This window comes from Argopecten irradians, chromosome 7, assembly GCF_041381155.1.
Source record: "Argopecten irradians isolate NY chromosome 7, Ai_NY, whole genome shotgun sequence".
Taxonomy (NCBI): Eukaryota; Metazoa; Mollusca; class Bivalvia; order Pectinida; family Pectinidae; genus Argopecten; species Argopecten irradians.
Window position 1 is genome coordinate 15,996,965 of NC_091140.1, and position 22,043 is coordinate 16,019,007.

General features: G+C 36.0%; 1 pseudogene; it reads right to left on the reverse strand.

Annotated features, from left to right (window-relative positions):
• Positions 1-6,674: 6,674 nt before the first annotated feature.
• LOC138326827 (uncharacterized) lies at positions 6,675-12,668 on the reverse strand (annotated as a pseudogene).
• Between the last annotated feature and the right edge of the window lie 9,375 nt (positions 12,669-22,043).

Here is a 22,043-nt window from a genome sequence, read left to right on the forward strand (position 1 = left end):
TGTCCTAGCAATGATGAAGGCCCAACATACATCAGGTCTCTATGTATCTTAGTTATTAACAAGTTTATCCTTTTTGACCCCTGTGTCCCTGAAATAACGTCAATGTCATCCATTTCAACAAACTTCGTTGTCTTTGATACCAGCATGTTACAGGTCCAAAAATATGTCTCTAGGCCTATTGTTTATTGACATTAAGTTGTTTGTTCTTCCTAAGGTCTCCCTTGACATCCTAACGTCTCCCTTGACATCGCCTCACTTTTGGCCTTCTGTTGAACGCTCGTCCCTGTGAGGTAGGTTTTTTCGGTTCTGTCCCCTGGCCGAGACACACCGAAGTCTATAAAAGTGGTAGTTTCTGCTCCTGCTTTGCGCTCAGCATAACGGGAGTGGGACGACTGGTTCGCCCGTTGTCAGTATAATGTGACAGGTGGGGTGTGTTGCTTGGTGTATTTGGCGGCATGCATCAGTGATATAACACTACAAAAAATTCAACACTTCCACTATAGAGGAAGACACAACACGAATATACCGCAGTCTCCCAAAACACGCACCTCGCAAACATACACGCAACACATCGCATATATGACTTGACTGTTAATAGGGCGTTAATCAATCAAACAAAACAAACAAGCAAATATTAAGTTGTTTTTAAAAAAAGTTTAACCTATATCACCCATGTGGCCTTAAATGAAGGTCAAGCAAACATTTATTTGAACAAACTTGATAGCTCTTTTTCCTGCCATGCCTTAGGCCTAATATCAGGTTTCTGGGTCTCTTAGTTATTTATAATAAGTTATTTAGTGGACAAATTTTACAGAAATAATATAATGATATTTGACTTATATTTGTTCTATAGATAGGTCCAACTTCGCTAGCCAAGGGTATTAGTCCGATCCCTTGGCTAGCAAAGTTGAGAAAGGTCATACTTCCCAGGTTATTTCATATGATAGCGCTCACTTACCTTTCACCATAGGTTAGATTCAACCACAGGTGTTCGTTTCTAATATAAGTATAACTATAATAGGGTCAAGGTCTATAACTCGGCCGGCCATATAACACTACCCAATTTCAGAAAAAGTATGATTATTAACCAACCGTATAGGATATGACAATAGGAATACTCTCAATCGACAGCCAGATAATTTATCTTTAATTTGGTATATGATACAATATATAGCATGCCGTATAGATGTCACTAGGTATCCAGAAACATCGGAAAACAGCCAGATTTCAACTGGTCGGACACTGTGGTGTCCTCTGATAAACACGCCAGGGCTCTAATGGGTAGCTCAAAAACCACTGCATGTCAACATTTCAGCTTCATAGGAATTAAAGTTTGGTAAAAAACAAACTTACCGGTATGTTAGTGTTTATCTATATACCATCCATTTGCTCAATACAGCCTTTTGAAATTTCCGATTGAAAAAATGTGTGTCTCTAGACGCCATGTTGATATGTGTGTATTACATTTGTTTTCTCGGCGTTGATTGGTCAATTAATTTTAGAGAGCCAATCAACGCTGACAAAACAAATCTACTGCACACATACTTACATGGCGGCTAGAGACATAAATTTTTCAATCGGATATTTCAGAGGGCTACGTTAGGCAAATGGATGGGATTTATACATGGATTTACTAACTGGTAAGTTTGTTTTCTACCAAACTTTCATTCTTATGACGCTGAAGTGTTGACATGCAGTGGATTTTGAGCTACCCATTAGAGCCCTGGCGTGTTTATCGGAGGACACAACTGTGTCCGACCAGTTGAAATCAGGCTGATTCCGATGTTTCTGGATACCTAGTGACATTTATACGGCATGCTATATATTGTATTATATACCAAATTAAAGATAAATTATCTGGCTGTCGATTGAGAGTATTCCTATTGTCATATCCTATACGGTTGGTTAATAATCATACTTTTTCGGAGATTGGGTAGTGTCAGGGGCGTAGGAAGCGGGGGGGCAGGGGGGGCCCCCCCCCCCCCCCCGTTCCCCAGTACGGGGGGGCAAACATGTCTTTTTGCCCCCCCATTTTCGCCGAGTGAAATGTTCTAAAAATGGACATTTGAAACAAAAAAGGGTCATCCTGCACATTCTTGTACTTAATTTTAGAAAATTTTCCGCTGCGCGGCGCGTTTCCTAAAACGTTCAAGAAAGTAATGTTCAAACCTTTAATAATGAAAATTCAATACACATTAACTAGACTAAAATATCTATCAAGGGATTATACTATTTCAAAAAATGTTTCTTAAAAGATTAATTTGTTTATATGTCTTAGCAAGACAATCAATTCATTATTATTATGAGTGCCGATGGTGTGAATCCGGCATGTTCAGATCGAGCTGGGTTGCATAATGGTATATGCCGACACTCACAATTATCATTTCATAGCAGGTAACTTTAAATAAAAAAAAATACCATGTTAAGAACTCTTAAAATTCATCAAAATACAAAATCGTAATATTTTTCACGGGGGGAGACCCCCCGCCCCAAAAAACAAACAAAATTTCGCGCCTACGGCGCTCACTAATTCCAAAAAATGCATCGTAAATCTCATCTCAGTCATTCTGAATCGTAAATTTTTTTCCCGGGGTAGTACCCGGGACCTCCCAAACAACAAAATCTCACGCCTTCGGTGCTCGCAAATTCATCAAAGTACATCGTAAAACTCATCTCAGCCATTCAAAATCGTAAAATTTTTCCCGGGAGAGACCCCCCGGACCCCCCCCCCCCCCCCAAACACCAAAATTTGGCTCCTTCAGCTCTCGCAAATTCAACAAAATGTATCGTAAAACTCATCTCTGCCACTCTTAATCGTATAATGTTTTTTCCCCGGGGAGACCCAGGATCCCCCAAACACCAAAATCTCCCGCCTTCGGCGCTCGAAAAATCATCAAAATACATTGTAAAGCTAACCTCAGTCATTCTAAATTCTAATATTTTTCCAGGGGATACCTCGGACCCCCCATACTCGCATGCTAATTTGCGTATTCATTAATTTCCTGTTAGCGACGCCACTGTATATAGATGTGTGCGAGGATTATGTGTAATAAGTTTATCAAGTATCTCCTGTGGGTGCGGGCGCGCGAGGGGGGGGGGGGGGGGGGGTGTTGTTACAAAATATTGAGGACCGTTGCCCCCCCATTACGTTTCATCTTCCTACGCCACTGAGTGTTATATGGCCGGCCGAGTTATAGACCTTGACCCTATTATACTTATACTTATATTAGAAACGAACACCTGTGGTTCAACGTTGTTTGACCTTGTATAGATGAACCTAGTCCGCTAAACCTGCCTATATTATTAGGTTTTTTTATTTATTTTTTTTTGCCTAATATATAGTCAGCTCGCGGTACCTCTTAAAAATGTGAAATCGTAGGCCAGATTTGGCCTACGCTACGTCAGCGGCATATTTCTAATATATCGTCCATGCAATGCCGGGAAAACGTACACATACCTTTATATTAGGATCTTATGTACTCCTTTGCCCCCATGTTACATCCCATTTATGAAATTAAATTACTGTGTACAATGAAATACTTCCGAGACCCTTCTATTTCACACATTTGTAATGGCCGCCGTATACACATTTAGTAGAGCCAACGGCAGCCAATCAACTTCGCTTCCGGTTTTATTTTTAAATATCCACGTGTAGTTGAAAGATAAACAAAATTCTACCGTGTATATGCTACATGTATATGCAACGTGAATATCGCGAAATTGATGCGGTACCAGCAATAGTCGTGTTCAATTTGAATATTTGACAACATGTCGTGTATGTTGACCATGATTTTACTTTAAAAACTCTAACTGGCTAGCATTTTGTTTATCTTTCAACTACACGTGGTTTTTTTTAAAAATAAAACCGGAAGCGAAGTTGATTGGCTGCCGTTTGCTCTACTAAATGTGTATACGGCGGCCATTACAAATGTGTGAAATAGAAGGGTCTCGGAAGTATTTCATTGTACACAGTCGTTTAATTTCATAAATGGGATGTAACATGGGGGCAAAGGAGTACATAAGATCCTAATATAAAGGTATGTGTACGTTTTCCCGGCATTGCATGGACGATATATTAGAAATATGCCGCTGACGTAGCGTAGGCCAAATCTGGCCTACGATTTCACATTTTTAAGAGGTACCGCGAGCTGACTATATATTAGGCAAAAAAAAAAAAAATAAAAAAAGCCTAATAATATAGGCAGGTTTAGCGGACTAAGATGAACTATATCCAATATGCAAATGGTATGAAAGCGTTGAGGGTTATCGACATATCGCATATAATGAACAATCCAACAATGTTTTATTGGTAAAATATTACACTTATAACTTCAGTTATAACTGAAAAGTTATAACTTATAAAGTTATATGTGCCGTAATTTTCATAGTGACGTATCAAGAAGAGCTTTCATGGTTTATATATATTGAAACATACATGTATATCTGTAAGTATGTTTCAATCTAAACATACATGTACATCTGTAAGTATGTTTCAATCTAAACATACATGTTCATCTGCAAGTTTGTTTCAATCTAAACATACATGTTCATCTGCAAGTATGTTTCAATCTAAACATACATGTACATCTGCAAGTATGTTTCTCTGTCCATAATGAATGTTTATATTGTTCCAAACTCACGATAACTGTCAACTTTAGTCCTCTCTGTCCACGTTGAATGTTTATATTGTTCCACACTCACGATAACTGTCAACTTTAGTCCTCTCTGTCAACGATGAATGTTTATATTGTTCCATATTCACGGTAACTGTCAACTTTAGTCCTCTCTGTCCACGTTGAATGTTTATATTGTTCCACACTCACGATAACTGTCAACTTTAGTCCTCTCTGTCAACGATGAATGTTTATATTGTTCCATATTCGCGATAACTGTCAACTTTAGTCCTCTCTGTCAACGATGAATGTTTATATTGTTCCACATTCACGATAACTGTCAACTTTAGTCCTCTCTGTCAACGATGAATGTTTATATTGTTCCACATTCACGATAACTGTCAACTTTAGTCCTCTCTGTCCACGATGAATGTTTATATTGTTCCACACTCACGATAACTGTCAACTTTAGTCCTCTCTGTCAACGATGAATGTTTATATTGTTCCACATTCACGATAACTGTCAACTTTAGTCCTCTCTGTCCACGATGAATGTTTATATTGTTCCACACTCACGATAACTGTCAACTTTAGTCCTCTCTGTCCATAATGAATGTTTATATTGTTCCACACTCACGATAACTGTCAACTTTAGTCCTCTCTGCCAACGATGAATGTTTATATTGTTCCACATTCACGATAACTGTCAACTTTAGTCCTCTCTGTCCACGATGAATGTTTATATTGTTCCACACTCACGATAACTGTCAACTTTAGTCCTCTCTGTCCATAATGAATGTTTATATTGTTCCACACTCACGATAACTGTCAACTTTAGTCCTCTCTGTCCACGTTGAATGTTTATATTGTTCCACACTCACGATAACTGTCAACTTTAGTCCTCTCTGTCAACGATGAATGTTTATATTGTTCCATATTCGCGATAACTGTCAACTTTAGTCCTCTCTGTCAACGATGAATGTTTATATTGTTCCACATTCACGATAACTGTCAACTTTAGTCCTCTCTGTCAACGATGAATGTTTATATTGTTCCACATTCACGATAACTGTCAACTTTAGTCCTCTCTGTCCACGTTGAATGTTTATATTGTTCCACACTCACGATAACTGTCAACTTTAGTCCTCTCTGTCAACGATGAATGTTTATATTGTTCCACATTCACGATAACTGTCAACTTTAGTCCTCTCTGTCCACGATGAATGTTTATATTGTTCCACACTCACGATAACTGTCAACTTTAGTCCTCTCTGTCCATAATGAATGTTTATATTGTTCCACACTCACGATAACTGTCAACTTTAGTCCTCTCTGTCAACGATGAATGTTTATATTGTTCCACATTCACGATAACTGTCAACTTTAGTCCTCTCTGTCCACGATGAATGTTTATATTGTTCCACACTCACGATAACTGTCAACTTTAGTCCTCTCTGTCCATAATGAATGTTTATATTGTTCCACACTCACGATAACTGTCAACTTTAGTCCTCTCTGTCCACGTTGAATGTTTATATTGTTCCACACTCACGATAACTGTCAACTTTAGTCCTCTCTGTCCACGATGAATGTTTATATTGTCCCACACTCACGATAACTGTCAACTTTAGTCCTCTCTGTCCACGTTGAATGTTAATATTGTTCCACACTCACGATAACTGTCAACTTTAGTCCTCTCTGTCCACGTTGAATGTTAATATTGTTCCACACTCACGATAACTGTCAACTTTAGTCCTCTCTGTCCACGATGAATATTTATATTGTCCCACACTCACGATAACTGTCAACTTTAGTCCTCTCTCTCCACGTTGAATGTTAATATTGTTCCACACTCACGATAACTGTCAACTTTAGTCCTCTCTGTCAACGATGAATGTTTATATTGTTCCACATTCACGATAACTGTCCATAATGGATTATCCCCGCCTAGGTCCAAATAATGTCTTGTGGTGTCAGAAGTAATATTTCTGTATAAGTCCGTCGTTAATATATAATACAAGGACAATTTCAATCAAAACAAATATCTGCTTTGTAGTTTCATCAGCGTTCGAAATTAACGCCTTTTCGTCTGCCCATAACGCAGACAATTTTTGTCATGTAACTGGTCCTTTGATTTTCGTAATATATGGTTTTCAGTCAACTTTGGTATGAACGCACGATACAAAAACAGATATGTGGATATTTTTGTTAGTAAAACTATATATTGATGAACTGTAACTTTGTAAGGACCAGTAAACTTCAGTCAGGACCAGTAACTTTTAGGGTCAGTCGATCCTTAAGACCAGCTGGAAATGTTCTTAAGTGAGAACATTTGTTTTCATGTATTTGGTACAACAGGCTCGTCCTCACGACGGGCATGTATAATGAATGTTTACATTATGCATTGCGGTGACTTTTATACACTAATTGATAAATTTAGGAAATTTGGTCCTAATTAACACGAAATATCACCGGCAAAGACAAAGCATATGGTAAATCGTCCAATCTCGGTTATAGTTTAAAGTAAATGTTGACTTTGACATTGTAACTAGGAATTATAACCCAGATATACTTTAATCACTTTCGCACACCTGTGATCAAATAGTGTTATAATATATTGTCAAGTTACGTATGAATGTAGACGGTGTTGTACCCGACTTTTTTCAATGAAACACGTTGATCAGACGGGGTCAACAACCATGACTTATTTCTTGTATTTGATGATTTCCATTGTTCTAGTATCATTGTTATGTCCGATCCAAAGAATGGCGTCAAACTGTTGGCTGATGTACAACGGTTTACCTCCATCAGTAATGTAAATGGTCCTCAGGAAGTGACCATGGTTACCGTCAATAAGCATCACTGACTTTGTCACCCATTCCGTTACAAGAACATCACCAGCTCCGTTAAAACAAACATCCTGGGGGTAGAACCTGAACTGTTGACTATCACCTGTTTGTGATTCCATGGTATCAATGTATCGACATTGGAACTTCAGTTTCAGATGTTTATCCATCACGATGACCCGGGGTTGTTTTCTTGGTTCCTTAACCCGTCATGTACCTATTAAACGATACATTGTCAGAATCAACAACAACTACATCTCCTGTAGTGGTACTGTACGCCATGTGATGGGGTACTACTGCCTCCTGTCTGCAGACATGACCAGTCACGTGCACCCTCCGTCCTTTTGAGGTGTACATGGAGATTCCACTCCACTCCATCCCCACCACCACCATGTCTTCATGCATGATACATAAAGACCGTGGGATCGATCCTACCTTAAAATGTGTCAGTATGTTACCATCAATCTCTCGGATACTTTTGTCTTCCTTCACACAGAACCCACACCCCCTGTAGTCGGTGATACGGCCAATGATTGGACCTTGACCTTACACTCGATCTTCTCCTTTATGTTTCCCTTCTGATCTATTCTGTATATCTGTTCTTTATCCCAGTACGATAACCATGCCTCGTCACCTGAACGACATGTACATGTACGGCACACACTGTAATTAAATGTTGGTTTGAAACTCGATATAACTCTTCGCGGTGGAACAGGACAGAACGGCGTGTTCTTTCCGTCAATTAATACCGTACCCAACATCTGGTCAAGGGTGGCACTGGAAATGGTTCCGGGTTTGAAGACTGCGGACTTTAAGGTAGTTACGAGTGGCGGTGTAGTTGGTCCAGTATTCCGGATTTCTTTGGCTAACCCTTTGGCATCATTGTTTGTACCGAAAGTCCGTACTCGCTGACACTTGTCCAGTTGTGGTCTTAACTCCTCAGTCAGATATTTTGTTAGTACATTTTTACGGTAAAACTTGGTTTTACCAGTATTGGGATCGCAATTCCGGAACTAGCTTTTTACACCCCCCCCCCCCCCGGCTGGTGTCGTGAAGAATGAACTGAATAACCACACATTTGTGGTATATGTAGTTGTAATTTGCACCCAGATACAATATAAACTAGTTTAGAATCATTCTGTAAACTTATTCAGCAGCATCAATATCAATTTAAGTGGATTGCGAAGAAAATAAGAAAATTTAGTGAACTGCATTTCATTATTAAGTTAATAATATTCACCTGGCAATCAACATATACAAGTGGTGTCGTGGTAAGTCCTGAGCTTTCTATGCTGACGTCCGGGGTTCAACCGTTGTCGTCGGCAGTTTGCTTTTTATTTTTTTTTTTATTTCATATTTTTATTTGTTGTTAATTCACCATGCTTGAAAACATTCTTTTATTTTGTCTTTATATTTATTTTTGTTTTATTTTATTTTTATTTTCCAAAAGTTTATTCCAAACATAGACATGTACTGTATAGCATATACACTAAATTACGAACATCCCACTATTACGGCCACTTATTTTCAGTTCCGATTTTTTTTCTCTTCAGAAATACAATCACACCGCTATTCCGTTTTACGACCAATTTTCATAGTCCCAACGACCACTAAATTAACACTAATTGACCCTTTGATTATGACCACAGGCACATGTGACTTCACACCTCGCAGTGCCTCACCTTCCCGCACGCAGCAACCCGTGACCAACTACCCGCAGGTACATCAGTCAGTCTTTTGTTTCCGTCGACCTAATTATCAGATTATCTACCTGTACTAGGAGAGTGTTAATCGCCATCATTTGCATACTTGTGACGCTGGAGGCTGGCAGTTGACGTGATCGAAACCACAAGTAATGCAACGTTCTTTCGATAGCCCTGGTGGAGATCGAACGATTTAGGCAGTTCTTTCTCATACGTGTAACGCCAATGGAATTAAAATTCTTTAATGTATGAGATATATTGATCTTATTTCAGATATTTATGAAGTACCGTACGTCAATCATCTTATTTCAATAGATGTGTCATCTATTTTGTTGCGGTAAACAATCGGTGTTTTGCATTAGTTAAAAGTACACTTGACTATTGCACAGTAGTCTTTCAAACACTTTACCGATTGTGATCGTAAGTTATTATTTGACCAATCATTGCACATGGCGGGATAATTAAAATCGATTTCCGTAAATATTAATAATAATTTACACAGATCAATACCAATTTTAAAACACATAGATTCTCATTTACCTCAGGTGATACTATGTGATAATTAAACCAGAGACATAGATAATTTAATTACTATCTAAATCTCTGATTAAACTAACGATATGTATTTGAATTATAATTAAAACATAATATAGAAAGTAATGTCTAGAAAAAGTATTTTCATTTAGATTGTCAACAATTACTTCAGTGAAATTCAGTTTAAGATTTAAATAAGCACACACCATTAACTTTATTTAATGAAAAAAAATATGTCTATGCTCTAGAAATAAATGGTATAGTCATTATATGTCCATAATTCATCAAACTTTAAAAAATATTTGTAAATTATTGGTTTTGATTAGATACGCATGCATTAAAATATGATATGATTAAGATTCTAATGGCCGACAAAACTAATTGATCAAATATAGTAATTTGCAAATTTATCAGCGCTTATTTAACAAGGACGTAAATAATTTAGCTAAATGACTAATTAACGTTATACCTCTATAATTGTTAACATTATTAATATCCCCCTTTTTATGCAGAGGAATTATGACACCTTGGGCCCATGACTCTGGAAAATAACCAATTTGTAACATGGTATTAAATAATTTTAACAAAACTGGTAAAAACATATTTTTATATTCAATGAAGTATTCGTTAAGAACCATATCGATGCCAGCAGCTAAAAATGCCCTTAGGCAGAGCCTTAATTACTTCAGCTATTTCCTCAATACTAAAATCTACATCTAACTCTGGATATACACACTCACAAGGTTAAGTGTCATTTTATAACGAAATCTTATCGTTTGGTTGTTTATGCAAATTAAATGAAAAAATTCGGAGGTGTTTAAAATATAAATGAAATTGTAATACATGTACGTACTATTCTGTACTAGGCAAATGTACTAATATAATTTGTAACACAATGTTTTTTTTTCAGAGTAGATTATCATGTCAAAGTAAAATTGCTGAGAGAATCTGCTATAATATATATTGAAACCACTGAAGCTTATAATTTTCGTTACTGTAAAGGAAATTTTAGAAATATCAACCCATTTCAAATGATTCGACTGAACTAATTAAGTCTTCCCATCTTCTCCTCCCGGTAGGAGTATGTTATTTTTTCATTACATTGTACAGATCAATATGAAATATTTATTGTAAGTAGGAAACAAATTTGACATATTTCAGAGTCAGTCGAATTCAGGTATTCTCTGATAGCAGATAATAAAACCGTGATATTCCACAAAATTAGTACTAATCTGATAGATTTGTATCAATTCATCAAAACAGTAAAAAAGTAAGCGTGTCACTATCCTTCATTAAATCATATACTACAATTATGTTTTTCTTGAACCAAGCCTTATAAGAACTGTTTTTTCTACCAATATTCATATTTCAAAGTAAATTATCATGTTCAAGCCTTATGAAAACAGTTTTTGGAACCAATAGTCAAATTTCAAAGTAAATTATCATGTCAAAGTAAAATTTCTGAGTGAATTTGCGATCCGAATGTTGGACCTATCCTTGCTCCAAATTTTGCTGAACAACTTTCCATAATGTTTAATAAGAAGATATTTACAAATTGTAGTTAGAAAAGGACACTGATGACAATATCTGTCATTTAGGTAACTCGTGCCGTTACCGTTTGTTAGAATATATGTTGTAATGTACTACAAACTTGATAGACATAGAGAAAAAAATATTAACATGTTTTGACAAAAAACATCTTTCCTGCCATTTACATGTCGTTTAGTTAACTCAGGTTATTTAGTTTTATAGTTAATATATATACATTGATGTACTTGAAACTTGATAAAGCATATACCGGTAAACAGCTGATAGCTGACAGAGATTTTTTTTCTCTCTTTCCCTCTCTTTCCCCTCTTTCTCCCTGATATGTTGCCAAAGTAGTATTAGTGAAGTTATGAAGCATGAAAGTCATCCTTTATGACAATATACGTTAGTTATATATGTTACACGGTCTGACAACCATTAATTTTTGTAGTTATAGATAGTATGGTGTTCTTAAACTTGCTAGATACATTTTTGTTAAACAGGAAATCCTTGATGTCATTCATATTAGTCATTAAAGGTCAAATACGTGTATGGTATTGCTTAAACATTATATGAGATTTTATATAATATAACCAGTAAGTTTTTTCTTGATATCTGAAGAATGCCTGTTTAGTTTTTAACAAAAAAAAATCAATTTAATTTGACATTACAAGTCACCATAATGCTGAAACTTTTCTTTATATAAACTTGACAACATAAATACTTCCTCTTTGATTGAAGGATCTGCACTGAAATGCATTATGTGTATTTAGAATAACTTGACCTGTACAAAATGTGAGAAAATAAATCAATGTGATAAATTATTACGACCAAATAAAAAAAACAATTATTTGTATTAGTTTTTCAGCCTTAGTTTGAGTCCTGTTTCCTTTGGATCGTTTTCCAATTTGCAGTTATACTGATAATATAACCATTGACTTATCAATCTTTAACACTCGAATCAACTCCTATCATCCAGAAGTTTTACCGCGCAGCAGTACTTTCAGTACTTTGATTATTCTTCTCTTTGATTTCTTCATTCATCTTCTCCAAATTTCTGCAGAGTTTTACTAACCTGTCAGTGAGAAGGTCGATTTCCTTTTTCATCTCTTCTCCATGATGTTTGATATCGTTAATTATCTGCCTAAACTCTTTGCTGCTTTCTTTGAAATTTTCTTCATTTTCTTTGATGTCACTCTCTACCTTTGGAATGTCACTTTTCGAAAGTTTGTACTCATATTGTTGTATTTGTCGTGTCTGTTCCGATACAAATTCGGTCAACTTGACAAGGTCGTGTTTTTATTATGGCGACCAACAACACAGTCCATACAGATAAGATCATTGTTACACGTCTTACAGACATAGACAAACCCCAGACCTCGGTGTTCGGTACATCCCGGTACTGGAGTCTGGGCCGCCATTCTTATGTCGAGTCAGGAAAAGACACAAATGACAAGTAACTGCATATCACCCTATCAAAATTTTGACGGGTTAGCTTTCACCGAGAAATGATATATAACTAGTATTATCTAATCTTTATGTATTTTATTATCTACTGATGTGTATATGTTTATTTGAATGGATGGTACATTGTCAACATCACATGTAGATAAAATGTATACCGTAAATCAATCAAACGTCACAGGAAATTATCACAGTCTACATATACTACTGGTACTTTGTATCGTGACTATGGAACATTTAAAAATCATCCTGCATCGTATCAGCGTCTATAAATAATGTCCTTCGGTTTTTTATCTATGACTTCATAAACCCAAAAGTTATCAAAAAGTATGCTTAAATAAACTGTAACAGGCAAGTAATGATTCTCGGATCACTGTAAAAAGTGTGAGGTGTGTGTTTTGGGAGTCTGCGGTATATTAGTGCTGTGTCTTCTTATATAGTGGTTCTCTTGTCCTTTCTATAGTGCTATATTATTACATGTGATTCCGGGTTTGAAGACTGCTGACTTTAAGACGGTAAAAGTTGGCGATATATATGACCCAGAACTCCAGATTTCCTCGCCACATAGCGGTGTGGATGGCCCAGTTCTACAGATTTTCCCGCCACTAGGTGGTGAAGATGGCCCAGAACTTCGGATTTTCCCGCCACGAGGCGTTGTAGATGGCCCAGTTCTACAGATTTTCCCGCCACTAGGTGGTGAAGATGGCCCAGAACTTCGAATTTTCCCGCCACGAGGCGGTGTAGTTGGCCCAATATTCCGGATTTTCTCTCCACTTGGCGATATAGATGACCAAGTACGCCAGATTTTCCTGTTACTAAGCGCTGTAGATGGCCCAGAACTTCGGATTTTCCCGCCACTTAGCGGTACAGATGGTCCAGTACTCCGGATGTTCCCGCCACATTGCGATGTAGATGGTCCAGTACTCCGGATGTTCCCGCCACATTGCGATGTAAATGGTCCAGTACTCCGGATGTTCCCGCCACATTGCGATGTAGATGGTCCAGTACTCCGGATGTTCCCGCCACATTGCGATGTAGATGGTCCAGTACTCCGGATGTTCACGCCACATTGCGATGTAGATGGTCTAGTACTCCGGATGTTCCCGCCACATTGCGATGTAGATGGTCCAGTACTCCGGATTTTTCCGCAACTGTTATAACGTCATCAACTCTCCATGTTTATTTTGAGTCAGGAAAACGAAACAATTGGCTTTTAACTTCATATCACTCTTTATCATTTAGCTTGACATTGAAATGATACATGGTCTGATAATATCTAGCAGGTGTAAACTTTATAACTCAATCAAGTTAGCCAGCTGTATTAAGGCACATCATGGTAATCTTATTAGATTATCTACCTTTGTAGTTCGCTTTTGACTAGATTATGTGAGAATATATGTATGTATAATGCATGTATCTGTACAAAACTGATTGGTTGTAAAGCCAAAAGTGAAAGAATTTGAATTTGAATCCGTATTAACCGAAGATGACAACACACAGAACCCAGCATCTGTAGTTAGGGCGGGTGGACAAGGCAAAGACTCCTGGGGCGGATGATGGATTTCGTAGTTTTCAAATACGGCCCAGTTAAATCTCTTTATGTTATATACACGGAGTTCGTTTTCTACAGACCTTGATAGATCAAAACTAGGTCCACGCACAGGAATCTGAGAATTAGTTACAGATTATATAATCATGGACCCACCAGAGTGCAACTAAGACCATTTTAGACGTTTTATATGTCTAGATAAAAAAAACGGTAAAAGTCATACTCTTCATAGTATTATATACTCTACATACATGTAGTACTATGTAGAGTATGTTTTTTACCGTTTGATCTAGACCTCTAAAACGTCTCAAATGGTCTTTAGGCACTCTGGTGGGTCCATAACTAGATAATATGTAACTAATTCTCAGATCCCTGTAGGTCCACGTGATCTAGTGATCATATGACCAGGTGAACTTTGTGATAGATAAGATACGTATTTTGTACTAAGCACATGATGGTAGATTGCACCATGTATATGAGAAACTTATATGACTTTGGCACTAGAGCAAGTGTGTCGATAACCAGCAGAGATAACTTTAACTAAATACAACTTTTGACCAAATATACCTTTAAAAAACCAAATACAACTATTATCGATATGCATGTATAATCATTAAAGGCCCACTACCTTTCCGGAGCAAAATTAAAAGGTTTTTTAAAAACATTAATAACAAAAGAAAAAATATATATCGATGGCTTAAGATGAGGTTACAACACCAAACATATGCAAGATTTCCTGTCTAATATACGATAACAGTGGAGATTCATTTCGCTGTTTTGCCGTCTGCCGCGGTGATAGTCAACTACCGCGCGGCATTTAGGACGACGGCGGGAAACATCAAACGACCCGCGTTATGAAAATTAACATTTTATTTATTCTAATTAAACAGTTCTGAAGGTGATGATAAGTGTGCTAGTAAACGTATAGTTAATAACTTCTGCAACTCTACAAAATTATTGATCTCGTTTTACATTCCTATTTTAAAAATTAAAAGCCGTTTCGGAACGGTAGTGGCCCTTTAACCAAATACAACCATTCACCAAATAAAACTATTAACCACATGGGCCGCTGGTCGGTGGCTTTTCTCCGGACACACCGGCTTCCCTCCACCATCTAAACCTGGCATGTCCTTATTATTGCATGACCCTGGCTGTTAATAGGACGTTAAAATAATCAAACCAACCAAACCAACTATTACCGACACTAGAAAAGATAGAATAACATAATAGTCTAAACAAGAAGTCATAAAAGACGCAGGAAAAAATATATACTTCTGATTTTAATGCTTACATATATTCATCTGTGGATAATAGCAAAACATGTGTGTGACAGCAGTTTGTGAAAGGCTGGGGTAGATATAACGACAGTGATTGTAATCCCTAGAATATCGAGGATGATATAACGACGTTTCTGATTGGCTATAAACTTAAAGTTAACGCGTTAAATCTTCTCGTTTTATTGACGTGAACAACATTTTATAGCATAATATTTACATTTTCATTGCAGTCCCACTATACATGTAACCTTACCAAACGCAGTTGGCAGTCATATAGACAATGAGCCTCAAACGCTTATTATGACGTCATTATCATTGTGACGTCACAATTGTCGTGCCACCGATCACGAAAGACGGCTGCTCAAATGGCTGTTCCATCCCATGACGATAACGAATGACAGTTTCATTATAGATGCAAAATTCTTTGGGATGTCATCATAAGATTGTAACCAAATTTAAATATAAGCACTGAACGTCTTTCAGTTGCTATTCATAGCCAATATGAATGCCAACTGAAAGACGTTTAATTCTTAATGAAACAGGAAAATGTGACCCTTTAGTGGCGTAGAAAGCGGAGGGGGGAGGGGGGGCAGGGCCTTGCCCGTTCCCCAGGACCGAGGGACAAACATGTCTTTTTGCCCCCAACCCCCCCCCCCCTCCCTCCATTTTCGCCGAGTGAAATGTTCTAAAAAATGCACATTTGAAAGAAAAAAATGTCCTCCTGCACCTTTTTGTACTTCATTTCAGAAAATTTTGGCGGCGCGTTTACTAAAACGTTCAAGCACATAGTGTTCAAATCTTTAATAATGAAAATTCAATACACACGAACTAGACTAAAAATGTCCATCAAGGGATTATACTATTTCAATAAAATGCTTCTTAAAAGATTAATTTGTTGATACGTCTTAGACAATTAATTCATTATTATTTTGAGTTACACAACAATTTGACGATGGTGTGAATCCGGTATGTTCAGATCGAGCTGGGTTACATAATGATATGACGTCACTTACAATTATCGTTTCTAAATGCAGGTAACTTTAAATCGAAAAATTGCCGTATTAAGAACGCTTTAAAAGCAGCAAAATACATTGTAAAACTCATCTCAGCCATTCCAAATCGTAATATTTTTTCTCGGGGGACCTCCGGACCCCAAACACCAAAATATCGTACCTTCGGCGCTCGCAAATTCAACAAAATGCATCGTAAAACTCAACTTTGCCAAACAATATCGTACAATTTCTTCCCGGGGAGAACCCCGGACCCCCAAACAATTATGAACACATTAATGATGTCCCCTCTTGTGCTCCGGTACTGCAGTGTTGGAAGATTCCGCCTCTCTAGTCTTTCATCGTAAGTTAAGTTTTTTAACCCTGGGATCAGCTTTGACGCCCTTCTTTGTACTTTTTCAGTTAGATTGATATCTGTTGTCCGATACGGATTCCATACGCTAGCTGCATACTCTAAATGTGGCCTAACTAGTGCTTTAAATAACAATTTAAACATAGATTCGTTAAGATATAACAAGAGGCCCATGGCCTTAACGGTCACCTGAGTTAGAATATATAATGAAACAAATAATGAAACAAATTAAAGACATATAAACACTATATGCTGGGCCTTGAAGTTGGTCAGTGATTTATAAATTTGACTTTTAAGACTATGAAGAGTATTTGCTTCCATCAAACCTGTGAACTTGGAGGTATTTTTTGAAATTTTAATCATTTTTAACCCTGTTTGGTCCTGCCCCTCTGGTCCCCGGGGGTCATCGAGGACGGATATGGATGTTAAAAAATGCTATATCTTAGGCTTATAATTCTTATCAAGTTTGACTTAATTTCCTATGAAAATTGGGCGAATAATGTTCACAAATATGTTTTTCCTATATAAACTAAAGTAAACTTGACCCCTCCCCAGGGGGTAACGTGAGACCCCAAGGTCATATAATTCACAATTTTTATAAACCTTTCCATCTATAATTATTTGATTGTTGAAAATTACAAAAGCATAAATAATAAACACATACAATCTTTGGATGTCTGTAATCAACCACCATACTTTTAATTCAGTAATCGATTGACAGTCATAAAGTTTGATAAATTAAACATTAAAAATCAAATTAACGTGAATGGTGCTTTATAAACATAAGTTACAACACAGATTTGTTGCATTGTAAAGGTCTTGGTTTTATGCTCTATGTATGCTTGGATGAAGATATATCTGCAGAAGTCACTTTACAACTACTAATAACACTGTAAAATGTAAAATTGAATTGGAGAACAAAACTTGGCTCCACGGTCTGACCAATATACGCATTCCGCTAAACTGTAAATGTGATTTTTGGCAGTACTGTAAAATTTCATCTTGACCTTGGATTCGCCTGTGTACTATCAATACTTATACATTGTTCTTATTATAGTTGTTGAAATATTGGTAACTTGAAGTGGTGAACAACATGTGAAATGCCCTTTTTGATTCATCGTTATGAAAATTTACGGAACATAAAACTTACATTTAGAAGTCACAGTTGAGCATAAATATTGATATGAACCTGACGAGAGGTTTAGATAATGTATATCTGTCACTTCCAACTAGTATCAGAGATCTGTATCTGACTTGATTCAGATACAAAGAACAATTACTTAAGCATTGATGTCACTATTTTTAACCTCATCGGGGTATGAAAGAATTTTTTTGAATCCGCGTAGATTCTTACAAAAGTTTGCAAACATAATTGATTTTATACCCCGATGAAGCTGAAATAGTAACATATATGGTTCTAATTAGTTTTTAATCATTTTGATAGAATAACACACGTTTTAATGTATGATTTCAGGGAATTATTTTTCCAAATTAATACGCAACGTTGATGTTATTATATAATAATATGGTGTAAAATGTCTATAATTTAAACGAAGCATTTGTACTTAACAAATGGCAGAGTGGAATACAAAACATGTCATAATCGAAATTGTTTAATCTAGTGAACAGATAACAATTCTGAAAAAAAACTCTAATGACTTTTTGAGTGAAACAATTTTACGATATATTAAACGAACGTTTGAGAAATCATTCACGAGTTTTTGTAATTGTTATTTAGCCTACAAAGCGACCGATAAAGTTTCAACAGAAAGTGCATCCTAAATAAATTAACCATGTCGACTCTGGTACTGTGTGGTTTGAACACGTCCTAATTTTAAGGATTTTTTTAAAATCTGAGATGAACATTTAAAAAACATCCAATTTCATTTTTGACATGCATCAGCTTTGGTGTCGGACGAACATCAATCAAAATAATACCAACATGATTAATATTTTTCGACTCACTACCTAAATCTTTTACCATATAAGTAGGAGTATAATGATTTCTTTTCTTTCAACTTTTTTGTAAAATAAAAATTTTACTCTTATTTACATATATTGGAGATCTCCATTAAGAGGTTTAACTGTAAAGCTTTACAAGTATGGGAACCGTGTAAACGAAGACTTTGTTACTAATCAGATAACGTCCAGCTTCTGTGAAGGAATTTTAAAACTTTAGAAAGTAATTCTTTTGCTCCGTTTACCAGATAGTTTCTATATCATGAGACTTTTTCTATACATTTATGTGGATACGAAGGGTAGGGCTATTTTACCACATGGTTATAAATGTAGTAATACCCGAGCGAGCTTGATATATACATATTGAAAGTGCAATTTTTCTTTCATATCTATCGACGTTTTATTAGTTTTAAAATTATGTTGACAACCGGCCGCATTTTGAGACGTAAGATTCGAAGAAAGGCTCTCAGCTGAAAATCAATTATCCATACATGGATATTATACAAATATAGCATTTTGATGAGGTCGATAACATGGTTATATCGACCAAAGAAAAATATTGAACACCCCGAGGTCGAATATTTTTTTTCTGTGGTCGATATAACCATGTATTGACCGAAATCAAAAATGCTATATGGTTGTTTTATTATATTTTCTGGATTTTTTACATTTTGAAATGAGCGTGAAACTAAATAAGCACGCATTGTGAATTCTGCTTCGTGAAGACAAGTTACAATCTATATAATTTTGTAACAAGTTTAGTTTTTAAAAAAAACATATGAACACAGTATCAATTGACGCACTTTCACGCTTTTTATTACATGCACCCGGGTGCATGCGTGTTTGTAAATTGCATACATGTACATGTACTTCCATTATACCTGTTAGCTCCATGTCAGACACAGTCAATTAAAATGTATATGGGTTGTGTTTGTCCGTTGAAATATATCCACTTTGACGCCAAACGAGACAATAAAAATTCAGATTGACATGAAAGATACATTCTCTTATGCCTAGCTTACTGTACTCTATTCCGTAAAATAAAATCGTATACATACAGTAGATTAGCCTATGCCTAATGTTTGTTATTAGTCTATGGTGGAATTTTTATAAATAAATATAAAACGTATTCACTATTTCAACTGGCTTTAGATGCTTAATGAATTGGTTATTCAATTATTTCCTACTCTCCTAACCGTGTTTATGTTGAAAATTTAAAAGTTTAAACTGTAGTCATCAGCCTGGAAGTCATCATCATCTTTGATAGAAACCGAAACAATCAACGTCGTCTGTCACATTTTGTGGTTTACGTTTCAAACTCAGGTCACCAAAGCGTTTGTTTTAAAGTGGCAGGAACACGAAGCGTTTTTGGTAACATAGATGATAACGTTATCTAGAACAATATACTTTTTCTATAAACGTGCAATATACTTTTTCTATAAACTACTTCCGGAAAAATCGTGCAATAATTTTTTTATCGGTGATGCACGTGGCGTGTTTTTGACCAATGAGAAGCGACAAAAAATCCAGAAAAATAATAATATCTAATATTTTCAATTCAAATTATTTGTTTTGCATTCCTTTGAATAAAAACAGCATAGTTTTTTTAATACACGTTATATAAATTCTCAGCAGTAATAAATAAATGTCGAATAGTGAATGCATTTTATGATAAGTATTATTATGGCTTTCTTTTATATCTGAATTTCTAAAAGCTCGACTTCTTTTTTATTGCGCATATACTGATACCTAGAGGTAGTAATGTATTGCATGGCTACCCATGCAATATAGACATAGACGCCAGAGGTGTATTGCATCAGATAGACCAGTATCACACCCTCAGGTATGAGAGAAATAGATCATTGATAAAGACTAAGCATATCTTTGTACATAGTTGTATTTGAGAGCTCGTCCCTATGATGCTGGGTTCTGTCTCCTGGCCGAGACACATCATAGTCTAGACTTTAAAAGTGAGAGGTTATGTTCCTACTTTACGCTCACAATAAAGGGAGGTAATAATTTAATCAAACAAAAACAAGCAAACAAGTATTCAGTGCCACAGACGCTATTTGACTATTACCCAGACCCATGTGAGTATGCTTGTGCGTCGAATTTGTGGCTCTAACGGTCTTAATACATGATATCTTTTAGGATGTATTCCTCTGAGGTTTCAGTCCCGTATAAGTCTCGTTTTCGATATAGATCAAAGAAGTTATAAAGATTTTTCAAATAAAATTTATCAATATCTGTAGCAAGTTGCCAGTTGCAAAGTTTGTGTCAAAAAATTACATTTCTATTTTCAGTAGATTTTTTTTATACGCGGGATTTAAGAAATGACCCATTTGGCGCCCATTTTGAAATTGTGTCTTTGTTCGCTTTGAGTAGAGCCAAAGTTTTACCATTTTTTACCGAAATTGGTTTTACTTTAAATCATCACTGCGCTAGTATTTTTAGCTGTATCACGCTAATTTTTTGCTGTTAATCTTTGCTGGGTTCGTCATTATTAAAATATTGAGCATTTGTTTGTAAAATGATACACTTTTGTCACTTTATTTTTACATTTAATGGTAATTTTGAGCACTTTTATGTTTGTACTCTAAAATACTGAAAAATAACAAATATTCAAATGGGACAAAAAAGTAAGCATACGGACCTCCACATTTTTCTGCCTGATTTAGAAAAGAACAGCCCTTTCCCCGTTGATATGCAAAGTATTAACAAAAGTTTAATACCGAAAACTTTTTCTATAAAGGCTTAAATTTGGCAAAAAATGGCTGGAAACGGTGCATTTTGTAGCTCAAATTAATTTGTAGGCTAGCATATCTTGTTATTCTGAGAAAAAATATTAGTCTTATTAATCAAAACTGGTATATTTTTAAAGAAGACTACTAGAAAATAAATTCTGCAAACATTTATACATATCAAACAGCTCATTAGGAAATTATGGCTTTAATCTCTTGTGTATATGGTCAAAAACGGCAAAATTCCAATAAAAATCCAACATTTTATCAACTAGGTATCTTTGAGTGACAATAGCTCAAAAACGAGCACACAGACATATGCATTTTCTTCCATTTTCTTTTATGGTATAAACTCCTATTTCCCAAAAGTCTATATGAGAAAAAAAGTTCAATACAAGAAATTTTGACTTCTCGGAGGAGTACATCCTTAAATTTCGAAAAATAGTCTTAGGGCACTCTGGTGGGTCC